This window comes from Oncorhynchus mykiss, chromosome 7 (assembly GCF_057628025.1).
Source record: "Oncorhynchus mykiss isolate SJ-2025 chromosome 7, ASM5762802v1, whole genome shotgun sequence".
Taxonomy (NCBI): domain Eukaryota; kingdom Metazoa; phylum Chordata; class Actinopteri; order Salmoniformes; family Salmonidae; genus Oncorhynchus; species Oncorhynchus mykiss.
This window is the reverse complement of record NC_143028.1, coordinates 61,514,076-61,525,422: the sequence shown is the minus strand read 5'-3', so window position 1 is coordinate 61,525,422 and position 11,347 is coordinate 61,514,076.

Below are 11,347 nucleotides of genomic sequence, written 5' to 3'. Positions count from 1 at the left end.
ACCTTAAATAATCAACATAACAAATCACAGTGATAGCCTATAATTTGTAATCAGGTATAAGCAATCCTGCCATTCAGATCTGGAGAAGTCCACCATTTTAAGTCATTATTCTCTACTATGGTTACAATTGGAGGGGATTCATTTCGATGGTATTGATATATAACGGATGCTCCACTCAAGTTAAAGTTGAAATTGTTGACTGATTCAAAGGCGATGTATGCTAAGAGGGGGACAGCTGCGGACCAGAAGACTACAGCCAAGACTACAGCCAAGTCCACACCTACCCTGTCTGTCGGGTGAGTAGTATTGTTTTTTTACTGTATGTGCCTTTAGGTTCATCTCCATGTGTAGGCTATAACTGTACCTGTGTGGTACAGTCTTCTATATGTGTAGTAGCTTGTTGTCTCGTATTGCTTAATAAAAACTAGAGATTGCCACAAAGATGGCCGACCTTTGACCTCAGAGCATGAGTATAAAATGTTAATATCTTAATATAAAATGTTAATATCTTTGGCTGTGAGTGATTTTAAGAAATCTTCATCGGAGACTAATTTGAATAAAATGTCTTATTAGGAATTTTCAAATAACATCAATGGGAATTGTCTTTCTCGGCTGTGATTCAGTTAAAACGCAGTAACTAAGCAATACTGTAGGTGCAGGCAAAAGCGTGCTTCCAGACCGAAAGTTGAGGCTGGTGGAAGGAGCTATAGGAGGACGGGCTCATTGCATTCCATTTATTCCATTCCAGCCATTACAATGAGCCCATCCTCCTATAGGTTCTCCCACCAGCCTCTTCTGGTGTCAACTTTGAATTCAACCTAAGCCACAGATTGTTAATTTCCTCCATTTTGTACTTGACCTTTATAGAGGCAGACCAGAAGACAGTCAAGAAGCACTTTGAAAGCAAAATCTTGCACTATGGTCATATTCATAGAGTATGCATTTTAGGTAAAGTCACCAAAAGTGAAAACATTGTCATGGTAAGCAGTGCTAGTTGATGTACAGGCCTAAGTGACCACACACACACAAATGGACCCACAGTTGGGGTAAGATTATTATTTTTAATGTAACCTTTATTTAACTAGGCAAGTCAGTTAAGAACAAATTCTTATTTTCCATCATTCACACAGTAGACATAGTGTAAACCATCATGTTGTCAACAAAATGCTGTCCTCAATGCTTAATTTGTATTGGGTATGGCTCAATTTGTGGAAATGCTGCTATTACTCATCATCTTTAATGATGTGTTTCACAGACACACAATGACCACGATTTGAATGCTGCAACTGAGACAGAATGACACACTGAGACCCCTAGTATGACTGGATATTTGGGAAGATATTTGTAACAACGACGATAAAAAGGGGAGCATACTTACACCAGCACCCCATTTTGTTAATTCCATGGCCAACCATCCCTCTAGCTACCCCTCATTACATACTATGCCTTTTATGCCCCATGGTTCCTCAACTTCGGACACTTTGGAACTCTCCATCTTATCTCTATAAACCCACCCTACCTCCACCCATTTTCCCTATGCTGCTTTCTTCACTTGTTTATCTCCTGATTTGTTAACATCTAGACTTAGTAACACCATTAAAAGGGTTTTGGTGTGTCTAGCCTGGTCCCAGACCTGTTCAATTGAGAAGAAGGGTGTTGATATAGCTGGATTTAGGCATAGCTTCCTTGTTTTGAGTCTGTTAAGTGTGCTTTTCATTCTGCAGGATTTGACCTAATATTTTATATGAAACCTACCTTACACATCCAGTTGTTTCAACATTTGTAACTCACCCACCAAAAATCACAATACGGTGTTTTACATTTTGTGTTATTTGTGCTGGTTTTATTCCTAAAATGGAAAAGCAGAATAATCTGTGTGCTCTCTGATGGTAATAATAGTTCATATGGTGCTCTTCGATGTCCCAGGTTTGTGGCATTGATGAAGAAATAATTTAGTTCAAGTCAGATGTGTATATGTTATGTATGAAAGGCACATGTAAGCATTGTTAACTTTTTTGATTTATGTAAAACGATGTCATTTCTGGAATTCAGGTGTTGGATGTGATTGGTTGGTTACTAGGTGCATTCTTGTCCAATAAATGTGCTTATTCATTCATGATTATGGATACATTCTGAAATGAGTTAATCTATCTTTGAATCTGCAACAGAACATGGCAATAAGTTACATCTGAATAGCTTTAATACAGCAGGGCATTCTTTAATTCAGCACAACATTCTCAGTTAAGTTTCAGATAGTTTTCAAACTTGATTTAATCTTCTTTTAAATTTTGTTTCAGTTTGATAAAAACATTTCTATTTCGTTTTTATATTATTCAGTTTCAGTTTTCCTTTTAGTGTTAGGGACAGAAAGTAGCGTGGGAATCTAGGTGCCATTTATATGTTGTAGGTCTATAGTTCGTTTTTTGGGGATGTCACAGTAATACATAAGATGATGGGCCAGGACCATAGACGTGAATAGACATAACATCTCTGCATCTGTGCCATGATGACGTCTGTGAGAGCATGGGCTGCGCCATTGAGGCCATCTCCGTCCTGAAATAGTACATTTTCTTCTTCACGAATACAGTTCATTGGCTGATCCCTCCTGATGTCCTAGCTGTCACAACTACCAACAGGTCATCAGATCAGATCAAGTTGGAAGTCCAGCCCCCAGTTGACTAAATCAAAATGGCAAAAGTCCTCAATGGCACTGCCCATGCTAACACAGGCATTTGGCCAATAGGTTTGGTTAGGTTTAAATTATAAATCAATCCTAATGTGACTTGGATTAAAGAATACGTGCCTAGACTGGTGCAATAAATATACTATTTATAAAAAACTCTTACCCATGTTTACACTAATCCAATGATTTTTTAAATGTCAGTGGTAGATGTAGGAAGAATCAAGTCCCTTTACATTTATCTGACAGAAAGAAAATACAACAAATGAAGTCATGGCACGCGTAATATTACACATGTATCCCTGACCAGGGTTACAAAGGGTTGGATACTTTCCAGTGAATTTCCTGAATTTTTCTATACATATTCCATGGGAAGTTTTGGGACTTTTGCTTAAATTCATGAAAAAGTTAGCTTATAACAGTGAACCTTTTTTTGTGGGATGCACATAAGGCAATTCTAGGTCTTGTGGCATATTTTGGTTAAACTATCCCCAATTCAATGGAATTGCAACCCTCTGCATGCACAGTGTATTCTTCCATCACATGTACAGCTGATTCTCAAGATCTTGCACACTAATGAGATGCTATTGAGCCCACACTACTGCACTTTCTGAGCCAAGGACTACATGCTCCCTCAGCGCTCACAACAAGCAACCTAGACAAAAGTCCCTCTACTTCTATTCGAGGTAAAAATGATGAATCAGACACCTTATCAATTGCAACGTTTTTTTGACTCAATGGAGGAACGTAGTCAGAGAAATGCTGATGAATGTCTTGCTCGAGCTGTGTATGCAACAGGTTCATCTCTGATGCTCACAGGCAATATGTATTGGAAGAGATTTCAGAATGTTCTTCGCCCAGCATACACCCCTCCAACCAGACATGCTTTGTCTACTCATTTGCTGGATGCAGAGTTCAACAGAGTTCAAGTGAAGGTCAAGCAAATCATAGAGACAGCAGACTGTATTGTAATCATCTCTGATGGGTGTTCGAATGTTCGTGGGCAAGGAATAATTAACTACATCATCTTCACCCCTAAACCAGTATTCTACAAGAGCACAGACACAAGGGACAACAGACACACCAGTCTCTACATTGCAGATGAGCTGAAGGCAGTCATCAATGACCTTGGACCACAGAACGTATTTGCACTGGTGACAGACAATGCTGCGAACATGAAGGCTGCTTGGTCTAAAGTGGAGGAGTCCTACCCTCACATCACACCCATTGGCTGTGCTGCTCATGTATTGAATCTGCTCCTCAAGGACATCATGGCACTGAAAACAATGGATACACTCTACAAGAGAGCCAAGGAAATGGTTAAGTATGTGAAGGGTCATCAAGTTCTAGCTGCAATCTACCTCACCAAGCAAAGTGAGAAGAATAAGAGCACCACATTGAAGCTGCCCAGCAACACCCGTTGGGGCGGTGTTGTCATCATGTTTGACAGTCTCTTGGAGGGGAGGGAGTCTCTCCAAGAAAGGGCCATATCACAGTCTGCCGATATGGACAGCCCTATCAAGAGGATCCTCCTGGATTATCTCTCTCTATATGTATATATATATATATATTTATATATATATATTTTTTTCTTTACCTTTATTTAACTAGGCAGTTAAGTCAGTTAAGAACAAATTCTTATTTACAATGATGGGGCAGAACGACAGATTTTTACCTTGTCAGCTCGGGGATTCAATCTTGCAACCGTTCGGTTACAAGTTCAACACTCTAACCACTAGGCTACCTACCGTCCCATTTTGGGAGAAAGAGTGGTAAGCAGCCTGAAACTCCTGAAACCTATAGTCGTAGCCATTGCACGGATTGAGGGAGACAATGCCATCCTGTCTGATGTTCAGACTCTGCAGACTCTGCTGATGTTCAGACTCTGTAAGAGAATAAATCGGTACTGCCCTGCCCACTTCACTGTTGCTCCAAGCAGAGAAAACTGCTGGTCTGAAATACATCAAAAAGCGTGAAGACTTCTGCCTGAAGCCCATACACGCCGCAGCGTACATGTGGGACCCCAAGTATGCTGGCAAGAGCATCCTGTCTGGTGCAGAGATCAACAGGGCCTATGGTGTCATCACTACTGTGTCTCGCCTCCTTGGCCTGGATGAGGGAAAGGTTCTTGGCAGTCTGGCGAAGTTCACTTCCAAGCAAGGGCTTTGGAATGGAGATGCAATATGGCAGTCGTGCCGACATATCTCATCAGCCACCTGGTTGAAGGGACTTTGTGGATCTGAGGCTCTTTCCTCTGTTGCCTCCATCATCCTCCAAATCCCACCAACATCAGCCGCCTCAGAGCGCAACTGGTCCTTGTTTGGGAACACACATACACCAAAGCACGCAACGGGTTGACCATTACAAGGGTTGAAAAATTGGTGGACACCCGGGCAAATTTGAGGCTTTTTGAGCCTGACAACGAGCCATCCTCAACAAGGTTGGAAAGTGACAGTGAAGTTGAGGCCTCAGAGTCTGATGTTCAAGAGGCGGACATTGAAGAGGTCCAGGGAGAAGACATGGAAGCCTGAGAGGCAGACAACCAAAGCTTTAGTTTCTAGACTATCATTTTACAGATGTATGTTGAAAACGTTTTTGGGAGATGCGATGGATCATTGGGGATCATTCAATATTCCCTTTCTTTTGTTGTTCAGTGAAATCATCCCATATGAAGAGTCAACTCATTTAAAGTTCGATTCGTAACTAAATTGTTAATTTTTTCTATTTGAAGGATTTAATCATTTGCAATTATGTCCACTTATGATAAGGTAAAAGGTTTATGTTTCTGTCTCCATATGATATGGTAAATTTATCCAATGCAAAAAACATCTACTTTTAAATGTTAGTAATATTCATTTGCATATATTCCCGTTAATTCCCATGGAAAGTTTCCACCTCTGAATATTCCCTGACTAACCCCTTCAAATAGGGTTAATAAAAACATCTGCAACAACATCATAAACACAAGCAATACAAAAAATATCTTAGTTTACAGCCAACCAGCTTGCCAGCTCCTTGCCTGCCAAAACTGAAGAGGTGACTCTGTAAACATGCCCCATTTTACCTCTTGAACGTATTTCTGCAGCTCACATAGAGCACTTAACGCCCTGCCAGGTTGACCCTCTGGCTGGACAGTGACCTCGGACACAATTTTCTATGCGAGGAAGCTTAATTTCTGAAGCACTATGTTTGAGATGCTTGATGGATTCATTGTGCTAGTATCTTCCTGGGGTCCTGCTGCTGCAAGACTGTACTCTCTAATTTGTTGAAGTACAAAAGACTCTTCAAAAGACGCTTCCCTCATCAGTGGCTCCATCTCTGTTGAGCGAAGTGCCATCTGGCAAGTTGCTGGAGGGATTGGATCAAAGTTGGCTTCCAGAGGATTCAGTATGCATGCAAAGCACTCATGCAGTGACTTGTGGAGGATCTGTGCCAACTATTTGGCAACAGTAATTGACTGCAAGTATGCCTAAAGGTTGAGAAAGCACGGCACCACATCAGACAGCGACTGGCTATCAGTTTAAAGTAGGTCGGTGTGAATCGCAAATGGCTCCTGTGACTTCACAAGCTGCTCTAGCTCGGCTCTGTCACGCTTGGTGATTGCCCTTGGAATGCTTCCCTGATGCACAAACTAGGCCTATTTACCCATTTGAAACACCGGCATCAACTGGCAGCATTTACCCACCAGATTCAGAAGCTTGAAAACCCCAATAGAAAAAAAAGCTTGAAACCATTAAAGTTCAAAAAAAAAAAAAAAAAAAAAAAAAATTGTATGATTTTTTATTTTATTTGATTTCGTTTTGTAGTAAAATAATAGTTTCAGTACAGTTTTAGTTATTCAAATGTTTTCAATTTTTATTTCAGTTTACTAAATATTTTTTCTAATTTAAGTTTTTATTTTAGTTTCAGTTTTCGTTTACTATAATAACCTTGATACACACACACACACACACACACACACACACACACACAGACACACACACACACACACACACACACACACACACACACACACACCATGGAATATTAAATGTGTAATCCTATTTGATCCGACCCCCTTTTGAGAAAAATGTTAAGATGGTCATATCTTAATTCTTTCCATCCTGACTATGACGTAAGATACATGCCTTTTAATCTTCTCTCACGTCTTCTCTAACATAATAGAGGTTCGTTTAGTCAAATAAATCAGTGCTGTGACTGTTGGGGAGTAGACATTATTTACCTTACCTGAAATATTTTCCCTGAGGGGCAAGATGGTATGGCACAGAAGAGAAATCTTCCACTGTTCTGTTCTAGCCAGAACATGCAAAGACAAACACTCTCACACACATTCCTCGCTTCTCCAGACCTTCGCCTCAGTCCCAGTCTGTTTGTGCCATCATGCCAGCTCCTTGTCACTCATGGTGATGCCAAATGTTTGGCTCGGTAATGACAGCAATGGAGTTGGCTAGAGCACAAATCTTGGACCAGCCTGCATGTCGATGCATGTTTACTGTATTGGGTGGTTGACTATTTAGAGCAGAGGTGTCAAACTCATTCCACAGAGGGTGGAGTGTCTGCAGGTTTTTCCTTTCAATTAAGACCTAGACAACCAGGTGAGGGGAGTTCCTTACTAATTAGTGACCTTCATTCATCAAGGGTAGAGTGAAACCCGCAGACACTCGGCCCTCTGTGGAATGAGTTTGACACGTGACCTTCATTCATCAAGGGTAGAGTGAAACCCGCAGACACTCGGTCCTCTGTGGAATGAGTTTGACACGTGACCTTCATTCATCAAGGGTAGAGTGAAACCCCGCAGACACTCGGCCCTCTGTGGAATGAGTTTGACACGTGACCTTCATTCATCAAGGGTAGAGTGAAACCCGCAGACACTCGGCCCTCTGTGGAATGAGTTTGACACGTGACCTTCATTCATCAAGGGTAGAGTGAAACCCCGCAGACACTCGGCCCTCTGTGGAATGAGTTTGACACGTGATTTAGAGCTTAATGCATCCTTAAATCCTTACAATGTAATTACATATGTGATCCAGATTTCTAACATAAATAAATGAAATATCCTATGTGCAATAATATAGCTAATGTATTTATCTAGATCAGGTGTAGGCAACCCTGGTCCCGGAGTACCGCAGGTATTTCATGTTTTTTATTTAACTGGCCTGGAAGACCAGGTGTGTTGAATTTAGGCGATCACTGAACTGATCAATTAGCTCAGTTGGTCAGGTGTGGTGCCGAGGTGAAACAAAATCCTGCAGTACCTGAGGCACTCCTAGAACAGGGTTGCCTACCGCTGATCTAGATGTTACTGTAATGTCATGTCCCATATAGCCTACAATTTGTCTTGTCTGTAATATTATCACCAAACAAATTCAAAATCTTAAGTGTGAATACAATTTAATACATATTGTAGGCGATTTCTACACTGGCACTTTTAGAGGCTTAATCTGTGTCCAGGAAACCGTCCCTTAATGAACAAGTACCCACAACACCAGTCGGGGGGTCAATACCAAGTGCATGACTGCTTGGCATACTGTTTACCCAGTAACTTATGTGAACTGATGTACATGTAGTCTAATCCTTTTCTGTACAGTGAGTGTTTTGTCAAATTCTGTTATTTACATGCTTACTGACAAATGTAACAAAGTTTCAAGAAATACACTGCAGGCTGTAGTAATGTGGAGTGATGCGGACATGCAATCAATTACCATACAGTAAGAATATTTGTGGACTCCATTTAATCACATCTGTTACAAATCCATGTTGCAATCACAAATAATAATGAGGGCATGAATTAATGGCAAAAACACCTATATGTTCTCATTCTAGGAGCCTACACAAGCCTTGTGACTGTTGGAAAGAGTTTGGCCTGGAATCTAATTTCCTTATCAGGATATTAATTCCTTGGATCATGTTGATCATGTTCAGCTTTGTGTAGAAGTGGAATTTTGATATCATCCACTTCATCGGCAATAACCAAGGCGAATGCCATGTCTGCCATTGTTGCGTATCCTAGAAACAACAGAAGTCGTCCAACTTGCTGTTGGTGCATATGTACCTCCCGACTTCGGTCTACAATCAGCTACTTTCGAATTACCACTCAAACGCACCCATTGGATGAATATGAAATGTTAATGGGAGCGTTCGAGAGGATCACTTTTGTAAAGTCGGATACCATTGTCGGTCACCACCTTGCGAAATGTGTTGGATTCTGGGTATAAATATCATCCGACGAACACCTACATCTTGACTGCATGAACTTTACAACAACCATGTGGTCAAAGGTCATGACCTTCGCCTGCATTTTGAGAGGCACCATTTGTCAACCAATCATTTGTGTTTTTGTTTGACACGGAAATGGGACCAAAGACATGACTGAAACAGGAAGCAACTTTGCCGTGATTCAGATGTATACAGTGGATATGCACAAATTAATGTGATATTTGAGGCTCGTTCTCCCCAATTGATAGTACAATGTATAAACATACAGTATATTTACAGTTTGTGAGTGTTTGATATGTGGGTTGGAGACATGTTTATTTAAATCGTAAAAATAAAATGGTTTTGGCCTCCCGAGTAGCGCAGTGCCACTAGAGATCCTGGTTCGAGTTCAGACTCTGACGGGAGACCCATGGGGTTGTGCACAACTGGCCCAGCGTCATCCGGGTTAAGGGAGGGTTTTGCCAGCAGGGATGTTCTTGTCCCATCGAGCTCTACGACTCCTGTGGCGGGCCGGCACATGCACGCTGACACGGTCGCCAGGTGTAGTGTTTCCTCCGACACATTGGTGTGGCTGGCTTCCGGGTTAAGCGGGCATTGTGTCAAGAAGCAATGCGGCTTGGCTGGGTTGTGTTTTGGAGGACGCACGGCTCTCAACCTTCGCCTCTCCCGAGTTCGTTCTGGAGTTGCAGCGACGAGACAAGACTAACTTGAAGGGGAGAAGGGGTAAAAGTAAACACAAAAAAAGGTTTATAAACAATGGCAACACTGTTATGTTGCACTGAGCCTTTCTGTTGGAAAACCACATCGGTGTCCAACATTTGGCTGTGGAGATGCACCTCCCCGACTTCACTCCTCGACATTCGTCTGCAGTCGGTTGCTTCAGCCTTACCATTCAAACAAGCCCAATATCGTCAGCTGTGAGTGATGAAAAAATTGAATAATTCAATGGATGTTTAGTTCACAGATGACAAATTTATTTTTTGGAATTTTCAAATCTGGAAATTGTCTTCATGTGCCAGGCATCAGTTGAATGCAAGAGAAGTGACACAATTTCACCTGGTTAATATTGCCTGCTAACCTGGATTTATTTTAGCTAAATATGCAGGTTTAGAAATATATACTTCTGTGTATTGATTTTAAGAAAGACATTGATGTTTATGGTTAGGTACACATTGGAGCAACGATACGCACCACATCGATTATATGCAACGCAGGACAAGCTAGATAAACTAGTAATATCATCAACCATGTGTAGTTAACTAGTGATTATGAATGATTGATTGTTTTTTTATAAGATAAGTTTAATGCTAGCTAGCAACTTACCTTGGCTTCTACTGCATTCGCGTAACAGGCAGGCTCCACGTGGAGTGCAATGTAATCAGGTGGTTAGAGCGTTGGACTAGTTAACTGTAAAGTTGCAAGATTGAATCCCCCGAGCTGACAAGTTAAAAATCTGTCATTCTGCCCCTGAACGAGGCAGTTAACCCACTGTTCCTAGGCCGTCATTGAAATAAGAATGTGTTCTTAACTGACTTGCCTAGTTAAATAAAGATGAAATAAAAGGCACAACAAAAAAAAAACGGTCAAATCAGTGTCTAAAAATACTATTTTCAGATTGTTAGGACAACTTGAAATCGGCCCTAATTGAATCGGCCATTCCAATTAATTGGTCAACCTCTACTTAGGACCCATATGCCCAACCGGTGAACTCTCTGGACCCAGGCTATACAGGACACCAGGGTTACCAGGCTGATGTCTAGTCTGGCTGGTCCACGTCCATGTACAAACATAATCAGCCACAAAATCACGCATCAGCAACATTGCCCACCATTCATCGTCGTTGGAAATGGCTACTCTCTGCCAAAAGCAATGGCTTAATATGCCAACCCCCGTTCCATCACAAATCATGTGAACAATGGGCAGACCAATGGCCTCTCAGCTAGTCTCCACTCTAATGGATATGTTCAGATTGATGGCCTCACAGCTACTCACTACTCTAATGGATCAAGCACAGCCCCTTACAGTCCTGCTGCCAGAAGCTCACCATTGAGACAGCACCTCAGGCAAAGCTTGCCACATACGATGTGGCAGGCTTGAACTCCTTTATCCTTCCATTTGAGAGGCTGGCCAAGGTGTGGTCGACTGAGGCAGACAAAGTAGACAGGCTGCATTTTTGTCTCAGTGGTGCTGCCATCAAGTTTGTGTGTGTGCACTACCAGAACACATCTGGGACTCTTACCATGGCCTAACTGGTCAAATGGCTGCCAGGTTTAAAAAGAAAGCAACCAACCACAGCTAGGAGGCTTGGAAGCCTACGTCAAGCAAAGAGACCTCAACAGTACAAGAGGAACTGCTCACACTCACCAAGCAATAATTTAACAAGCCAACCTGTAAACAAAGAATAAAAAGTTCTAAAGGAAAAGTTCTAATGGAAGACAACAGTTAAATGAG